Genomic DNA, 17,078 nt, shown 5'->3' on the forward strand with positions numbered 1-17,078 from the left:
CTTCATTGTATTTTCCTAAAGGACATTAAAAATTGTGTGTATATAATTATATCACAATATACAAAATGAAAACAACATTCTCTCTATGACTCCTACATGGATAAAAATTAATAAGCATATCTATTCTAGAATTTCATTTTTAAAAAGAATTAAAGAGACCTAGATCAACAGAGCAATGTTGTTATATTCCATCTACAGTCTATTTGTGGTCCATGGAAACATTTTTAATTAAAAAAATAAAACAACAAATAATATTACACCAATTGCCTTTATAAATCTCTTTCTGGCCTGAACTCTGTTATACTAAACAAATATATTTCTTATTCCCTGACTTTCTTTTTCCCATTCTCTTTTTCCTATTTTATTCCATATTGTAATAGTTAGCTTAGGTTACTATAACAAAATACCAGGAAGTGACTGGCTTACACTCTTATTTCTCACAATTCTAGAGGCTAGGAAGTCCAAAATCAAAGTACTGGCTCATTCAGTACTGGAAAAGGGCTCTCTTCCTGGTTTGCAGACAATTGCCTTCTCGCTGTGTCCTTACAGAGAGAGAAAGTTATGGTCTTTCTTCCACTTCCTAGAAGAACAACAATCTCATTGCAGAGGGTAAGCATCTTTATGACCTCATCTAAACCTAATATCCTCACAAAGGTACCATCTCCAAATATTATCACATCAGGGATTAGGGTTTCAACATATGAATTTTGAGGAGGCACAAACATTTGGTCTATAACACATAGTAACCTTCCTCTCTGTAACAAACACTCCATGTCCCTTGCCACTCTTACATATAAACAGTCTGGATACACAGGCTCCGTATTTGAGACATCAATTTCTTATCCTGTTAAAGAGAATTGAAAACACGAGATATCTTTTTCCCTACTCTAGAACAGACCATAGAGTTTTTTAACATTTGGATATTCAGTATCTCTGGTTGTATTCCCAAAAAGTTATACACAGTAAAATAAAAAGCCTGTCAACATTATTCAAAGTATGAGAATAGAGAGCTTATTTGTTTCCTGGACTTAGGAATAACTCTAAACTCCATCCTTCTATCTGTAATGCATACTTTGTTTTTTTAAGTTTTTATTGAAATTACAGTCAACATACAGTGTAGTATTAGTTTCAGGTTTACAGTATAGTGATTCACCACTTCCATATAACAGCTAGGTGCTCATCACAACAAGTACTCCTTAATACTTTAATTTTTTTACATTCACCGGTTTTTACTATATTTGTAAGGTTGTTCAATCATTACCACTATCTAATTCCAGGATATGTTTAGCAATTAAAAAAAATCTTATTACCAGTCACTGCCCATCATTTTTCTCCTCAGTTCCTGGCAACTACTAATGTACTTTCTGTCTCTATGGATTTACCAATTGTGGATATTTCATATAAATAGAATCATATGCGGCCTTTTGAGCTTGGCTTCCTTCACTTAGCATAATGTTTTCATGGTTTATCCATCCTATGACACGTATCAGTATTTTATTTTTTTATGAATGAATAAGATTTTATTGTACGTATGTAAATACCACATCTTGTTAATGCATTCATCAGTTGATGGATATTTGGATTGTTCCTATGAGGTTTTGGCTGTTATGAATAATGCTTCTATAAATATTACAGGAGCATATGTTTTCAGTTATCTTGGGTATATAACTGGCAGTGGAATTGCTGGGTCTTGCAGTAAGTCTGTTTAACTTCTTGAAGAACTAACTTTTCCAAAGCAGCTGCATCATTTTATACTCCCACTAGCAACATATGAAGGTGCCAGTTTCTCCATATTCTCATCAGTACTTATTGTCCTTTTAAAAAAATTACTGCTGTAGCCATCCTAATTGCTATGAAGTGATGTCTCACTGTGATTTTGATTTGCATGTCTCTAATGACTAATGGCATTGCATATATTTTCATGTGCTTACTGACCATTTTGTATATTTTCGTAGGAGAAATGTCTATTTGAATCCTTGACCTAATTTTAAGTTAGGCTATTTGTCTTTTTATTGTTGAATTGTAAGGGTACTTTATATATATATCGGATACCAGACTCTTGTCAGATAAAAGACTTTAAATATTTTCTCCCATTACGTGATTTGTTTTCTCATTTTTCTGATAGTGTCCTTTGACATACAAAAGCTTTTAATTTTGATGATGTCCAATTTATCTATTTTTTCTTTTGTTGCTTATGCTTTGGCATCATATCTAAGAAAATGTTGCCCAGTTCAAAATCACAAAGACTTACACCTGTGTTTTCTAAGAGTTTTATAGTTTTAGCTCTTACATTTAGGTCTTTTATCCATTTTGAGCTATTTTTTTTAATAACGTGACATGGCAAGGTCCAACTTCATTTTTTTGCATATGAATATCCAGTTACTCCATTTGTTGACAAGACCCTTTTTCTCCCAGTGAATGGTTTGGGCATCTTTGTTCAAATTCAATTAACCATAGACGTACATATTTCTGGAATCTTAATTCTGTTTCATTGATCTGTATGTCTATGACAGTCCACACTGTCCTAAATACTAAAGCATTATAGTTTTGAAATTGTAAGATGTGAGTTCTCCAACTTTATTCTTTTTCAAGATTGCTTTGGCTATTCTGGATTCCTTGTTTCCAAATACATTTTAGAATTAGCTTTTCCATTTCTGCAATGAAAGCAATTGTAATTTTGAGAGACATTGCATAGACTCTGTAGATGAATTTGGGAGTGTGGTAATGAGTAATGGCCCCCAGCCCTACAAAAGATGTCCATATAACTATCCCTAGAACCCGTGAATATGTTATATTACATGGCAAAAAAGACTTCACAAGTGTTATTAAGTTAAAGATCATAAGATACTCCTGGGTTATTTTGGCGAGCCCAACATAATCTTAAGTGTACTTATAAGAGAAAAGCACAGGGAGACTTGACTCTAAGAAAGGGCAATATGATGATGGAAGCAGAGAATGAAGTAATATGGCCACAAACAGGAATGAAGTCAACTTCTATGAGCTTGATGAGGCAAAAAAGAGAATCTCCCCCAGAAGCCTCCAGAAGGAAACATCTCTCCCAACATGTTGGCTTTAGCATCTAAGACCCCCATTCTTATTGTTCTCTGGAGGACCTCTGACCTCCAGCACTGTAAAAGAATAAATCTGTGTGTTTTTTAACTACTAAATTGTGGTAAAATGGTATAGCAGCAATAAGCAGACTAAAATAAGAAGTATTTTCATGTTAACAATGTTGTCTTCCAACCCATGAACACAGGATGGTTTTGCATTTGTTTGTCTTCTTTATTTATTTTTTATAATTTTTTTGTTGAAGTATAATTAATATATAGTATTACATTAGCTTCAGGTGGACAACATATTTATCAACAAATCTATCATTACTGAATGCTCACCATGATAAGGATAGTGAACATCTGCCACCATACAATGTTGTATTATCGATTATATTCCTTCATGCTGTGCTTTTCATTTCTGCAGTTTATCTATTTTACCCATCTCCCCACCCACCTCGCTTATAGCAACCACCAGTTTGTTCTCTGTATTTAAGAGGTTTTGTTTTGTTTACTGTTTGTTTCTTGGTTTATTTTTTTTTGTTTTGTTTATTTTTATATTCTGCATGTAAGTAAAATCATATGTCTTTCTCCTTTTGACTTATTTCACTTAGCATAGTATCCTCTAGGTCCGTTCACACAAATGGCAAGATCTCGTTCTTTTTCTATGACTGAGGAATATTCTATTCTCCCACTTCATACTATATCTTCTTTACTCATCTATTGATGGGTTGGTTTCTTCCATATCTTTGCCATTGTAGATAATGCTTCAATAAACATAGGGTGCATATATCTTTTCAAATTAGTGTCTTTATTTTCTTTGGGTAAATACCCAGTAGTGAATTACTGAGTCATATTCACACCTTCTTTCATTTCTTCCAATAATGGTAGGTAGCTTTCAGTGTACAAGTCTTACATTTCTTTGGGTAAGGTTATTTTTTCCATGATGTTTCCAGGGGAATTTCTCCTTAATCACATTTCCATGTTATTCATTGCTAGTGTGTGCTAGTCTATAGAAATACACTGATTTCAGGGCACCTGTGTAGCTTAGTTGCTTAAGCATCCAACTCTTGATTTCAGCTCAGGTCATGATCTCACCGTTCATGGAATTGAGCCCTGTATGCTGTCAGCACAGAGCCTGTTTGGGGTTCATTCTCTCTCTCTCTCTCTCTCTCTCTCTCTCTCTCTCTCTCTCTCTCTTCCCCCCCCTTTCCAAATAAATAAAATAAACTTAAAAAAATACACTGATTTTTGTATATTCATCTTGTATCATAACTTTAAATTATCCTCTTTATTTTTGGCTTAAAAAGTCCAAGAACTGGAGGTTATCTGTCGATGTCACTAAGCTTCTATGTTCATCATCCCCAGGGCTTCATTTTTCACTTGTGGATTCATGGCAGACTTAAGTGGACATATATTCATAATTACTTTTCACATTGACAGGGCTATAGGCCTTACTTTTATCTTATGACTTCATCAAAAATTTAAAATCATATTCAACTCAAATATATGAATCTTAATGTACTCTGGATATAAATTGTCAATGCCACCCTTCACAATCATATAGAAATAGTAATATTTTCATGTAAGTAAACAAAAAAATCCACCCATTTGTCCCTTCCTGCTTCTAACGCATCGCTAACTTTTCCTCTGTTAATTCATGGAAGTTCTAAAATTTTGCTACATTCTTTCAAATACGATTCCAAGGTGTGCCAGCTGGTGAGAATGGAGAAGCTCAGAAAATAAACTAGGAGAGCCATGGACATTGTCAATCCTTATAAACAATTACCTAATTCATAAGAAACCCTCAGGGAGCTGGCATTTCCCTGATAGAGCTGGCATTTGGAGAGCCTGGACATTACAGACAGGATAGCTGAGCCACAAGTGTATAATTTCTTTACTCCAGGACAGACAGCCTGAAGCCTTCACACAAAAGAAAAAGAAAAAAGGAAAAGAAAAAAAAAATGTTGCATATGTTCATGGCAGCCATACAAACCTTAGCATTTCACACCTTGTCAGAGTTATCGGGTACAGAGCTGTCCTTGAATCTAATTTTCATTCCAACAGAAGTGTGAGAAGTCAAATCATTCCACAGCAAAAAAGGGAAAGCTTTCTTCACTGTGTGGTTTTCTGCATTCATGTCCAAGGGGAATTCAGAAAAAAAATCACACATTAAAAAACATTAGGTTGTATTAGGTTCAATGCAAACTGCTTCACCTGATAATGGCAAATACAAACTCTAACTTGCCCATATTTAGAAAACTTACATTAGCAAATATTCCATTTACTTCTTACTTACTAAAGAGATTTACTTCTTACTTGTTACTGACTTATCCCAGTGTATTTGATGATTTTAAAAATATTTAAAATATGGGTTTTGAAGTATTAAGAAATTCAAATATATGTTAGGGAAAGTACTAGAAAACCTAGGAAGAAGTTGTATGCACAATTTTTTTTTGTGAAATTCTTTCTTCATTTTGACTTACACACAAACCTACCAAAAAAAAGTGAGAACAGGAAGGCAAAGTGAGTTAATTTCCTTAAAATTCCACATTTATGAATAAAAATCCTCCCTTTAGTATCACTTACTTTCCTAAGGACTAAAAAAAATAGGGAGGGTGGACAATGTTATTGTAAAAAATGTATTTCTTGACTTGGGTGGTGCTTTAATTGAGGATTACCTTGTGATAAATGACTGAGATGATAAAACTAATAATTGTATGATGAGATGGACTGATGGGTGGGTAAAGGGATAGATAGGTGGGTAGCTATGTGATAGAGCAAGTTAAATAAAATATTAATGGTAGTAGGGGCCTACATTAGAGTTCAGTGTAAAATTCTCTCAACTTAGCTGTGTGTTTGACATTTTCCTAATAAAATGTTGGGGAAAAAAAGTAAATAAATGTAAATCCTAGGCCTACTTTGAGTGGTCATGGGGAAGAAACTTCCACTCAAGTTTCCCGTGTACTGTATAGCCAAGTCTGCATGGGACATGGTAAGAACATCATAGAATTGTCAGGAAGACATAAAATTAGCCAAATAAACCTCTTATTTACTTAACTACTGAATTAAAACATCACAGCAATTTTTTGCCAAGATACAAAATAAATATAAGTAATGAATGGCATCATATTAAGAGACCTATTGTTGCTCAAGTAATTGGAGCCCTCACAAACATTTTATTCATGCCACAACTATGATAAAAGAGAATCCTGAGATTAAATCAATATGCATTAGAGGAAAACCTATTTCGTTTATTTGGACTTTCTGGCAGGATCATTTTTGTGCATAACATCAGAAGGCATCCTGCATGTTTCAGCTCGTATGAAGAGTATCTTAAAGTTAGGTAGTGACTGTGCAGCATGTGGCTGTCCTATAGGTCTGGTTAACACGTCTTTAACTGGGATTGTTTAAAATTGCAAAAAATATCTTAGTAGTAACATAAAGTCTCAATTCTATATTCTTGCTTACCCTTAGTCTGATTTTTCGCCCTGCCGAAGGTAGCCACTCGCCTAATATTTTTGGTTATCATGTTCTTGCATTTGTATAAAAACAATATTTCTATAAAGCTATAAAGTTTTAACAAGTGTGCATATTTAACAGCATATTTTTCTTGCGTTCTGTTATATAAATGAAATTATTGTGTACTGAAGCACTGTTCATCAACATCATGTTTGTGAGATTCATTCATGTTGTTACTTGTACCAATTTTTCACTTATTTTCTTTGCTGCATACTATTTCCCTGTATAATTATACCTCATTTATTTATCTGTTGTAATACTGACAGATATTGAGTTACTTTCATTTTGAAGCTATCACGAATTTTGTTGTTACATACATTCGTGTCCATATCTCTTTGGTGTAAATGGACGTACATTTCTTTTGGGGTATACTTAAGAGTGAAATTACTAGGGGCGCCTGGGTGGCTCAGTTGGTTAAGCCTCCGACTTCAGCTCAGGTCATCATCTCACGGTCCGTGGTGTCGAGCCCTGTGCTGACCGCTCAGAGCCTGGAGCCTGTTTCAGATTCTGTGTCTCCCTCTCTCTCTCTGACCCTCCCCTGTTCATGCTCTGTCTCTCTCTATCTCAAAAATAAATAAACGTTAAAAAAAAACATAACAAAAAAGTGAAATTACTGAATCATACGATAGGAAGATCTTCAGATTTAATTAATAATGCTTAATAGCTTTCCAAAATTATTATATTTAATTTATGCACTACAAGCAACGTCTGAAAGTTCCCAGTTGGCCATTCCTTGCCAACATATGATATCATTTTTATGTTAACTATTATCTTGGGTATTAAATGGTATTCCACTCTGGTTTTCATTTTTATTTATTTGATTAATCAAGATATTGAGCAAGCTGTGTTCGCTTGGATATTCTTTTTTGTGAAAAGCATGTTCAAGTATTTTGCTCAGTTTTCTATTGAGTTGTCTAGTAGTTTGTTTTTGATTTGCAGGACCTCTTTATATATTTCAAATAGGATCCCATTGTTCGTGTTATGTGTTGCAGTTCTTTTTCCACATGGCATTTCCTTTGCACTCTTTTATTAATGACATTTTTATTTCTATTTATAATTTTATTCATATTTTGCATCTTTTTTTTTTCCAACGTTTATTTATTTTTGGGACAGAGAGAGACAGAGCATGAACGGGGGAGGGGCAGAGAGAGAGGGAGACACAGAATCGGAAACAGGCTCCAGGCTCTGAGCCATCAGCCCAGAGCCCAACGCGGGGCTCGAACTCACGGACCGCGAGATCGTGACCTGGCTGAAGTCGGACGCTTAACCGACTGAGCCACCCAGGCGCCCCATTATTTTGCATCTTAATGTAGCCTCATTTTTTAATATTTTTAATAATTTTATGTCAATATTGAAAAATGATTCTATGTCATGATATTATTATGTAGCTATGCTGTATTCTTTTCTATAATTTTACTGGTTTTCATTTCATATTTAGTTCTAAAATTCACCTACAATGGATTTTTATTTTAGTTTTTCCCAAATGAATACTTTTCCAGCAATATTTTTAATAGGATAATTTTCCCATAATTCTACCGTGTCATAACACGGTTTTGTTTCTGTGCTCTATTTTATTCTATTCTATCCTATCCTGTATTTGTCTACCCAGAAACAAATAATTGACCTATTTAGTTACTATAGCAATTTGAATCTTGACATCCAGTGGAGAAAGTCCTTATACCACATTTTGTTCTTCAAGATTGTCTTTTTATTCTTGACTGATTGCATTGCCTCATAAATTTTAGAATCACTTGTCAATTTCCACAAAATTCAATCTGTATATTAGTTTCAGAGAACTGATACCTTTATGACATTGGATTTTTCCAATCCATGTTTTACATTTCTGAAAGAAATTTTACACATTTACTATTACAACTACTATATTTGAATATAATATCAGAATAAGCACATAAGTTACCAATGCACAATTTAATACATTTTTAAAGGTAAAAGACCTCTTGTAACTAGCACCGAATCAAGAACTAGAATATTGCCAATGCTCTTGAAACCTCTGCTCTATTCCCTTTTAATCTACTTTTGAACATTAAATAATTAGAATCATCCAGTAAATTTTCTTTTGGTTGATTTTTTTTTAACCAACATTATATTTACAAAATTCACTCATAATTTTACTTATATTTTACTCATTCATTCTAATTGCTGAATATATAACATTTTGTAAACACATACATTATTTTATCCATTCTATTGATGAGCATGTGAGAGATTTCCAGTTTGGGGCTGTTATGAATAGTGCTATTATAAGTATATATATAATTTTTTATTGGTTTCATACCTTGACATGGCATTGCAGAGTATGCATCCTAGAGTATGCATATAATTACTTTTTGTAGATGTTGCCAAGTAGTTTTCTAAAGTGGTTGTATTAATGTTTGATATTTTTGTGCTATTTAAAAATAATATATTTAAAATGCTTAGTTTATTCTAGCTTATGGTGGAGAGAAATGCAATTGATTTCTATTTTATATCTGCGTTATATACAGCAACTTTATTAAGGTTATTTCTCAATTTTAAATTTTCGATTATAGTTTCTTTGAGTTGTCTACATATGGAATCAGTCTATATATTGATTGTATAGAATATATATGACGGTTTTTCCTTCCTTTATAATTCTTATACCTTGGCCTTGATCTATTGTATAATGTATAATAGAAACAGTGATAATGACATCCTTGTTTCCTTGATCTCAGAAGAAAAGTTTATAGTGATGCACCATTGAAATTGGTATTTTCCATGAGTTTTGTTACACATCCTTCCTGTTTCTAGTTTTCTGGTGTCTTATTGTGAATAGAGATTGAATTTTATCACGTGTATGTCTACATCCATTAAAATGATCATATATATTTCTTTTTTTTCTGTTAATTACTGTGGATTATACTGATTGGCTTTTAGGTATTAATTTAATCTTATATTTCTATAAATGCAAATTAGTTACCATGAATTAATCTTTTGATGATTTCTGGATTCAGTATGATTGGTTTAAAAAATATTTTCCTATTTATGTCAAACAATAAGTTTAGCTTATAATTGTTTATATTATCTTATATCAAGAAGTTTTGACATGAACATCATTCTGGCTTCATAAAGCAGAGTTATTGTAAAGTTGAAATGATTTCAAATTTAAATTATTTCCTTTTTTTTAAAATTTTTTTTTAACGTTTATTTATTTCTGAGACAGAGACAGAGCATGAACGGGGGAGGGGCAGAGAGAGAGGGAGACACAGAATCGGAAGCATGCTCCAGGCTCTGAGCCATCAGCCCAGAGCTACGTGGGGCTGGAACTCGTGGACCGTGAGATCGTGACCTGAGCTGAAGTCGGACGCTTAACCGACTGAGCCACCCAGGCGCCCCTAAATTATTTTCTTCTTTAAATAAAATCACTCCTTAGGGAAGCTAGCTGGAATAGGAGTTTCCTTTATAAGGAAATTATAATCACAAATTCAATTTATTTAATAATTATAAGATTATTCATATTTTCTGTTTCTTTTTATGTCAGTTTTGGTAAGTGAATTTTCACTTCCTCTAAATTTAAGAGCTTATTGGCATAATATTATTTCTCTTATGTTTTTTAATGTCTAAAGCATTTACAATGATATCTCCTTTTATTATTGATTTATTTTCATGTTTATATACCTTTTGGTTCTTAGCTTTTAAAAATAATTGGGGCATAATTCACATTATGTGTAATTAGTTTCAGGTGTACAACATAGCAATTCAACATTTCTATCCATTACCCAGTTCTCATTACAATAAATGTATTCTTAAATCTATTTCACTCATCCTCTAACCCACCTCTCCTCTGGCAACCACCAGTTTGTTCTTTGTATTTAAGTGTTCTGTTGTTGTTTTTGTTGTTGTTTTGTTTTGTTTTATGTTTTCTTTGTTCATTATCTTCTTAAATTCCACATATGCATGAAATCATATGGTATTTGTCTTTCTCTGTCTGATTTATTTCACTTAGCATTATATCCTCTAAGTCCATTCACGTTGTTGCAATAGCAAGATTTCATTCTTTTTTTATGACTGCATAATATTCTATTGAGTATATACATACCACATCTTCTTTAAACAATTTTCTACTGATGGACCCTCAACACCAGAAGAACAAATAATCTGATTAAAAATGGGCAGAGGGCCTAAATATAATTTTTTTCCCTAAGAAGATGTACAAATGACCAATAGACACATGCTCAATATTACTAATCATCAGGGAAATGCAAATCAAATCCATAATTAGATATCACCTTATATCTGTCAGAATGGTTAGAATCAAAAAGACAAGGAATAATAAGGGCTGGCAAGGATGTTGAGGAAAAGGAACCCTCATGCACTATTGTGGGAGTGCTACTTGGTACAGCCACTTCAAAAAACAGTATGGGTTTCCTTAAAAAGTAAAAAATTGAATTACTACATTATCCAGCAATTCATCTACTGAGTATTTACCCAAAGAAAATGAAAACAATAATAAAAATAAGTGCACCCCAATGTTTATTGCAGCATTTTTTAAAATAGCCAAGATATGGGAACAACCCAAGTGTCTTTGAAATCTCCTTTTAAATTCTTGCTACTGAGTATTGTGACTTCTACATATAAAACCATGTGTTTCTTCTCTTATGTGTTCTATAATTTTAGTTCATTCTGCAACTGTTCTTGCTTCATACCATTTTAGGAGGTCCTTGGAAAATTATTTAACAAAGAACATTCATTTAAGTAAACTGTCAAAGGCCTCTCTGTATGAAATAGTGAAATCTGAAATACTGGAGTCTCAATAAATACAACTCAATAATACACACACAGTTTCTAATCCAAATATGTGTTCTAATTCCAAAGTTTTCCCAAATTAGGAAAATCAGGTTTTTATTTTATAACCCATGCTCAACTGAAAATGATAGTATGTCACAGGTTAGCTGGCTTAGTAAGCAGACCCTTGACACAGAGATTAGCATGCTGGACATTTATTAGACAGTGAGTGCTCTTATGATCAATACCCATGCAAAGGAAGGGAAGGGTGGGCAGGGAAGGGAGCAGGTCTGGGCAGATGGAGAAATTCAGTTGTGATAAAATCTCAGGAGATGCCTCAGCTAAACCTGTGTGAAACTCTGAAGTTGGAATGATTTTCATATTTGTCCTAAGTTTGAGCGGGAAGGCTAAACCTACCTATCCCCATATTGTTAAGTCAAGGTCACTTTTAGGGTATTTGAGGCCCTTGACAAATACTTTTGTGAGGTCTATATAAACAATTTGATTTTAAAAATGGATCAAAGTGGTGGGGGCGCCTGTGTGGCTCAGTTTATTAAACTTCCAACTCTTATTGCAGCTCAGGTCATGATTTCACAGCTGTGGGATCAAGTCCCACATCTCTGCACTGGGCAGAGCCTGCTTGGGATTCTCTCCCTCTCTCCTTCTCTTCCTCTCTCCCTCTCTCCCTCTTCTCCCTCTCTCCCTCTCTCCCTCTCCCTCTCTGCCTCTCCCTCTCTATCTCTCCCTCTCTTCTACCCATGCTTTCTCTGTCTGTCTCTCAAAATAGATAAATAAACACTAAAAAAAGATTCTTAAAAAAATGGATTACAGGGACATCTTGGTGACTCTGTTTAAGTGTGTAACTCTTGATATCAGCTTAGGTCTTGATCTCAGGTTATGAATTGGGCTCCATGCTGGGCATGAAGCTTACTTTAAAAAAAAATGACTTACAAAATTCATAGGCCCATGTGATACCTGGTGATATCTTGATGAAGATTTAGAATAACAGAGATGAGTTATGTATTTCATTCTCGTCAATTGGTGAAGAATCTACAAAGTGTTCAGAATCCAAATCTTTCTGATGAGTTTCAGGAATTATCTCTTTGCCTTCTTTATTGCCAAATGGGTCAGTCATGGATACTTTCTTGTTCTCCAACCTACCCTCTTTGAAAAGAAGGTGGCAACACTCTTTTTACTCAAAATGTCATGGATTTTTGGAGTCTATAGTGAAGCAATATAAATCGTCTTGCTTCTGCAGTACCCTTGTATCATTTGTCTAATGATAGTTACATCATAACTGTGATGCTGTGTCTTCCATTATGCTATTTATGAAAACTGGCTTCCAGTGACCCTCTTAGGTTGTTATTATGCTTCGTTGATGATGACTATAATTGTAAGTCTTACCCAGGATACACCAGAAAATCTGAATGGTAATGCATTCTGTGTTCATGCTATATTTACTACTAAGAATTTTATAACATAAGTACAGAACAGAGTAGTTTCTAATCTTTTCCTCTTAAACTCTTTAGGACATAATCCTTCTGTACCTTGAATGTGAACACTTTCAGAGTTAATTGCCTATGTTGTATACATAATGGAAGAATAGGTGAGAAGCCTGTGGGATAAGAAAAAAGAATGCTCACTCTCGCATAAGGAATACCCATCTCTCATCTGACACAATTTAAAATTGACCTAGGAAAGCTTGAGGAAAAAGGGGGATATTGATTGGATGGGCCATTGGTGTTGTGGATCAATGATATTGAAAGCCATTAAAGGATTTAGTTGTGGCCATACCTGATGGACTACCCAACTTGTGGCATAGAACTTGTGGAGGAGTTAAAGGGACTATGCTGGGTACCAGCAGCAGGAGGTTTACAGGGCAAAGGATGCCTATTGCTATCCTCATTTCTCTTGGGTACAGACAACTGCTCTACAACCAAGAACAGGTAAAAACCAACAAGGGTATATACCAAGCAGTTCAAGCTCAAGAACTGATGGCAAACTGTTGGTAGTACAAAGACCTAAACTCATTCTATGTCCAATGTGAAAGTCACCCCAGATCAGTACCCCAGCCCTATTCTGGTGACCAAACCTCTCATGATACCATAAAATATAATGTTTTCTAACCACCTTCTTGTGATGGGAGCTATGTTTGTGGGGCCTTAGGATGAGCACATAGGTATAAGTCCTGGACAGGTAAACCCTGTGCAGGGCTGGGATGGGTTGGTATAAAATTGATTAGTGCCCTAAATGGGAAAAGATGGGACTGGATCTACATTGGTCCACATCTAGCTCTGGGATCATGGAATCCCACCCAGATGGCACAATTGGCCTCAGCTGGTTCCAGGCACTGGAGGAGGACTTAGAATATTTGGAGGAAGGAACTACAAAAAGACCCTGAGAGCCCTGAGTCACAGTGATTGTAGAGTCACCACCTTCCTGTGACTAAGGGCAGTATTGATCTTAGTCATTTGAGCAGTCACCCTGGGAAAAGGACCTACCCTGGGAGAGGTGGTTCTCTTCATCTCAAGTAACCATGATAGTATAAAGGGCTGACAGCAGAAGGCTTTCTTTTGGCAACATTCCCAGCAGATACCAGAGAAAGTAATAAACTCTTCATTCCAGAAAGGGGAATCTGGGTTGTATGTCATGGCTTCTACCACAGAGAACTATTTCAAAACAAACAATATCTAGAGTTGTTTCACATGTGTTTGCACTTTTAATTTAAGAGATATGAACTTATGATAAATAATGGATATTTCTAAACTATTTTACTGCATATTTTTTAATATCCTTAGACTAATTATAATTTAGTCTACATTTAGCAAATTTAATTTGAAAAGAAATAAAAGATAAAATCAATGGAGTGGTTATAAAATGCTGCTTGCAGGTATTTTGAAATAAGACAATTCCACTTTTTAATATCGTAGAGACTTTGGCCAATTGGTAATAAATTATTTGGCCCATAAAAGTAAAGTGTGTTTTCTTCACACACATGTAAAACTTACTGAATCCCGTAAGAAAACAAAACTTTATTCCAAAATCATGTCTTAATTTAAATTTGATGGCAAACCTATTTCCCAGTGTTGTGTTAAGTGTTTCAGCCAGCAGGAAATGCTACAAGTCTGGGTACAATAGTGATAACATAATGCTCAAAACCCAGTGGGCACCAGATATGGATCAAGAATCATTTACTTGCCATTACATTCATCATGTGTTCATAGTTGTTTCTTTATCTTTTTTTTTTCTTTTTCCCACTCTGCCTCCAGCTGCTAGTTTCTGTCTCATTCTTCTTCCTCTATGTCTATCACTTTCTTCTTTATGTTATTGGTATTCTACTCCACTTGTATCCTACCACTCTATCTGGCTTATCCCTCTTTATTTAAAGAATCTTATGCCCATTCTCCTTTCTCTCTATTATTTTCCTTTCTATTGACTTTTTTTTCTTCTCTTCCTTTTCTAGTCAAAATATATTTATAAATATATTTTAGTTTAATCATATGTAATAATTATTGGATTTAGTTATAATTTCTTTTTGCAATTTTAAAATATTTTTTAAAATTTTCTCTTTAAACAAAATATAAGACATAGAGTCAACATTTATAGATATGTATGCACCTTTCTTTTTTATTCCTATTAATCATTGACTCCTGAGAGAACAAAGTTTTCCACCCCTTCCTGGAGGCTTATCTATTGTTGTGTGACAGAAGAATTAGAAAGGAAGTGCTGTACAATTTTTATATCCTTCATCACAATATTTCAGTCATTCTCCAAACATAGCAGTTGCCCAGTCCTAAAATTTCAAGGTGGACTGACTTCTTTTCTGAAGTTGTGTTGGAGAAGACTTTTCATGAGGTACTCCAGGGAAATTGTATGCAAGTCTAATGACCAGTTGAACACCCAGGGAGAACTCAAGCTAACTCAGTCCATCACTTTCTAGAAGTATAAACAAACAACTTTTAGTTCTACCTTCTTCTCTTTTTCCTCTCCTTATTTTATGATAGTGAGGGCCTCTGCTCTAAGTCATATCTTAACAAGTTTGGATTCCACCACGTACACTTTAAATTCTTTCAGGACACAGTAGTCAGGAAGACACATTACTCAGTGATTCAGTGAGTTATCACAAAGGGAGTCTTGGCTTTTAAGGTAGGGAGATGACAATTCTTACTAATTTTCCTTGTTGTAGTTTAATAGTGGAATCTTAACACTTGGCCACTTGGATGCTTTCGTCTATTTCTGTGGGGAGGGGTTTTTTATGCAGTTTTTCAAATCATACCCTAGAGGCAACCACTTACTCTAAACACCAAGGCAGCTCTGCTCATGATGTGTGAGTAACAATTAAGATCATCAAAGAAAAGAGAAAAAAAAGGCGGAAATTTCATTGACCTAGTTGTTAATATGAACAGAATGTTCTGTCAAGTACAGAATGTTCTATCAAGTTCTATCAGATCAGTTTATAGCCAAAAGGACACAACTCCCTATCCCTTCTGCTTTTATTTCTAAGTTAAGGAGAATATTCTCAGATTCTGTCTCACTCATTCACTCCAGTAACAAGTTGAACCCTGACTTCATTCTAGGCATAAGGTGTAGAAAGAATGTCTTCAAGAAACTAAATTTCTAGGGGGATGTGTGAACATTGCATTAAATCATAATAAAATGTAACCAACCTGTGTAAAAACTATTATTCCTGCTCTACCTTCTCTTCTTACTATAGTATATATAATCTTCTAACATTCAGTACAATTTCCTCTATCTTTGTGTTTACCACGGGTAATGTTTATTCCTCACTAGAACATAAGTTTCATAGGGCAAGTATATTTGGCTGTTTTTATCAACAGTGTTCCCAAACACCTAGAAAATGTGGTTTATATAAAGTAAGTATTGCTTAAATGAATGAATTATAATTTACCTGTAAGGTCTAGAATATATGCTGTGGTGCATCATCAAGAGCTTTTCTTCCCAGGCAATGCACCCATACTTCTGGAGCTACTGGCCGTTGATAGCTGCTTAGAGTCATGTCCGCCACTGGATAATGCCTTCAGCTCCAGTAACTGTATTGCCCGAGATTGTATATCCTTTAGAGTTGTGCCCTAAGTCCAATGACTGCATGATGCTAGGATACAAACAGTTCATCCCCTTTCCTTAATTTGGGACAAGTTTGAAGGACATCCCAGCTTCAGAACTGGTCAGATAAGATTAGACCTATTTGCAACTGTGCCATGAGTAAGATTCTCCTGCCTTACTTTAATAGATGTCGCTGCCCAGAGCTAGCAATTCTTTAAGAGTCTGTTATTCTAAACCAAAATAGATATAAAAACATTGACTAATTTTTCCTTCACATACCAGGGATGATTTCAGTGAGTATTTATTGGGCAAATAAGGACATAAACAGCATTGAAGTAAATGACACAATTTATACAAAGGCAGAGAAACATAGATAATGTTGTGTGTTCATCATGGCGTCTGTTTTCTTCTATTCTGATGAACTAAGAGGAATTCAGGGGTTATAAGCAGAGATGTATCATTTTTCTTTTTGTTGGTAGAAAACTAAAGAACAAAACTGGAACATCGATTTTCCAGATTAGGGGACATATTTTATTATTCTTCATAACCCCTTCCCCCTTAAGCCATTGCCACCTCCCACTCCCAATGCTTTGTGATATAATTGGACATTATGGACTCTTCAGTGTTAGTTGATTCAATAAATGAAAGATTGTCCTAAAGTAAGGTAGAAGAATACTGTAT

The 17,078-nt window shown here is 34.5% G+C and overlaps 1 long non-coding RNA gene across 1 annotated transcript in view; it reads right to left on the reverse strand.

Annotated features, from left to right (window-relative positions):
* LOC128315951 (uncharacterized) overlaps positions 1-16,797 on the reverse strand; it is a 31,746-nt gene extending 14,949 nt beyond the window's left edge. The window contains exons 1-2 of the long non-coding RNA XR_008299194.1: positions 16,243-16,797; positions 5,047-5,180 (exon numbers count right to left, since the gene is read on the reverse strand). This is a non-coding gene — a long non-coding RNA (uncharacterized LOC128315951). The remainder of the gene's footprint in view (positions 1-5,046; positions 5,181-16,242) is intronic.
* Between the last annotated feature and the right edge of the window lie 281 nt (positions 16,798-17,078).

Source organism: Acinonyx jubatus, chromosome B3 (genome assembly GCF_027475565.1).
Source record: "Acinonyx jubatus isolate Ajub_Pintada_27869175 chromosome B3, VMU_Ajub_asm_v1.0, whole genome shotgun sequence".
NCBI lineage: Eukaryota > Metazoa > Chordata > Mammalia > Carnivora > Felidae > Acinonyx > Acinonyx jubatus.